Raw genomic sequence first — 3,025 nt, forward strand, 5'->3', positions numbered from 1 at the left:
GAAAAACCGACTAGTCTCATATACCATTCGATTCAGTTAATCGAGCTGAACAATGTCTCTCTCTCTCTCCCCCCCCCCCCCCCCCCCCCCCCCTCTTTTGTGTGTGTGTGTGTGTGTGTGTATGTGTGTGTGTAATAATAATCTTAATAATTTTGTCGCTTTCGCTTAAAGTCAGAATTCAGATCCGACCCCAAGTGGGTTTGGTTTTGCTTCGAGCGAAAATGCTATTTGAAGCAGTTTTCATACGACAAGCAAGTTAACCGACGAAAAAAGTGTTCAAGTTTCAAGACGACTCAGGATAATCAATCAGTCTGGAAGATGAAAAATGTGGCGTGTTAGATTCTGCTATTCCTACAAACAGAACACAGGTTTCGCTGGGAGGCATTTTTTCCTTAGCAAAGTTTTGGAATGGAAGACATCGACCATAATGACCACTTCTTTGATTTTTTTTGTCAAGTTAGTTAGATGTCGAAAATATTCATTCATTTCGGCTGAGTTGATACAACTGATCTTCTTTGAAATACCTAACATTTTTAGATTTTCCTGGAAATACATTAAAATTTGAAGTATTATTTGAGTTCGTTGGTTTGCTTATAACGAAAGAACAATTTATTTGTTATTTGCGTTGTTGAGGTCTCTAGGTAACTAGTTTGTAGCAACCAGGACATTGTTGCTCGAGAATTTATTCTATCGTATTACCAAAGGGTTATCCAATGTTATGGTAAATGGTGGTGATTCACTCAAGTACACATTTTATTCCGATTTTTATTCGGAGTGGTTGGTCGTGTCGTCAGTTGTAAGGTCGGTTTTCACAGCGATTTCATAGCCTTTCCGACGACACGACCTGCCACTCGACTATCAAAACTGTATCGCAAATCTAACTACCCCTCAGTAACTGGTAATGTCAAAACGGAATCGCTTGAAAAAATGTTGAAACTGGCAACACAAGTTGGTAAATTATTGATTTTGAAAAACAGTTACCAGTATCCTTGGAAACCACATATGGAATGTAAACATAAACAAGAGATTCTCACTTAAAACGGAACCGTTGAGTGTAGTTGGCCCGCTGGTAGGTATTAAATTTATTCTTTCAGAATAAATTCTGCCATAGCGAATGTGTCGTATGCCGCTTTGAAGTCAATGGCGCGACACTTCTGGAGTACTTACCTCATAACGAATATGTAATTCGTAGTGGCGTACCGTTTCGGTTGTTTAAGGCAATAAAAAACTTATCGTGTGTTATCTTCAGAGGGAATATATTCATCTAACTAAGCATTTATCACTTTCATAACGTTCCCAGAAATACTTACATTCCTCGTTAAAAGTTTCAACTTTTTATGTCGTCTATTTTGAAGTCCAGCCTTAAGATTTAATAAAAATGTATCTGTACTAGAACATTTTTGCGTTGAGGATCTGAATGACCTGTCAAACGCAACGAATTGTCCGGACTTCGCTAGGTGTCAGCCGATTGAATGTAGACTTTTTGACAACTCGCTCCAGAGAACTTCACTAGTAATGATACTAACCGATCCGTCATGATTTCTTTTTTTGAGATCGAACTAAAAAACACAAAGCGCTTAGAAATCCATTTATACGAAGATAACCACTCACCAAGCATCGGCGTTTGACAAACTTTATATACAATTCAGCCCTCGAATGAATTATTATTTTTTGCAGTTTTTTGTAAATGATTTTGAATAATCATGAAATGTGGAGTTTTTCCACAACTGTTTCAAACTGCTTGTTTATTTATTCGGGTGCTCCTTGGTAACTAGCTCATAGCAACTTGAACAGTGTTGCTCGAATAGTTAGTTTTTGTCATTTTCAAGGGGTCGCTATATTTATGGTAACTGATGGTAAATCGCTCACGAACACTTTTTATTCCGATTTTTCTTCGGAGTGTCTGGTCGTGTCGTCGGCCTTTCACTATTAGAAAGACAAGAAGAATTTTTGACTAATTATTGTAAATTGAATTATTTATTATTGAATGCGTTTTGTGCGCTCAGCTAAATACGGTTGCGATATAGACTCCTCTACTTTCTTTCCAATAATTTTCAAAAGCTCTACTGTGAAACCGACGACACGACCAGGCAATCCGAAGAAAAATCGAAATAAAACGTGTCTGTTAGCGATTTACCACCAGTTACCACAAATATAGCGACCCCTTGATAATGATAAAAATATTCTTCTCGAGCAACACTGTTTAAGTTGCTACGAACTAGTTACCTAGGAACCCCGAATAAATAAACAAAACTAAGTTGAGGAACAGTTAAAATTATTTAACTTTTGGTCCCTCATTACCACTTTATAAGAGTAACTTAAGAAAGTAGAACGTGCAAATGTTACAGCCATCATGAGTGCAAGCTGTAATAAAAGTGAGTGCTTGAAATTTTATTTGTGAGCTTTCAATATAGGTATGTTGTGGTATATAAACATACCATGATTACGTTCCAAAAAGTATTTTAATATTACATCATTTTCATTCAGCTAACACAGATTTTACTCTTTGCAGCTCATCGTATTCGGATCTGAGAGTTGGACATGTACGGCCTACAAGGGCGATATTCTAGAAAAGAGCGATATTCCCTAGAAAAACATTTGCCAAAGTTCATTTGTCTGATAAAATTTTGCCAATACAATGAATAAATGAGAATTGAAGGATTCGCTTTCACTAATTTTATTTCATACTATTACGTACATTAAACTATCTGAGGAGAATGACAACAAAATGACGAATAAAAACAAAAAGATTTTCCCTAGTGAGTCCAAGCTTCTGCAAAACATTCGATCATTTCAAGATCAGTTTAGTTTTTGGTATGTCCGTTTCCTTCAAGTAGATTTTATTTCAGGTATCATTATTTAACGTTAGTAGCATGGCATAATTTTTTTTTTTTCAATTATAGAGGTTTTAACCTTAAGGTCATTTGCCTCTTCGGGCCAGAAAAGCTGTCTGACTCTATGTGTGGGGTTGGGGATCGAACCCAGGTGGACTGCGTGAAAGACATCGACTAACCCATCACGCTAT

The 3,025-nt window shown here is 36.8% G+C and overlaps 1 long non-coding RNA gene across 1 annotated transcript; it reads left to right on the forward strand.

Annotated features, from left to right (window-relative positions):
- The first annotated feature begins 2,133 nt into the window (after positions 1 to 2,133).
- Positions 2,134 to 2,671, forward strand: LOC131434543 (uncharacterized). The gene is made up of 2 exons (XR_009230342.1): positions 2,134 to 2,414; positions 2,513 to 2,671. It is a non-coding gene; the product is annotated as an uncharacterized LOC131434543 (long non-coding RNA).
- The last annotated feature ends 354 nt before the right edge of the window (positions 2,672 to 3,025 follow it).

This window comes from Malaya genurostris, chromosome 3 (genome assembly GCF_030247185.1).
Source record: "Malaya genurostris strain Urasoe2022 chromosome 3, Malgen_1.1, whole genome shotgun sequence".
In the NCBI taxonomy this organism is placed as follows: domain Eukaryota; kingdom Metazoa; phylum Arthropoda; class Insecta; order Diptera; family Culicidae; genus Malaya; species Malaya genurostris.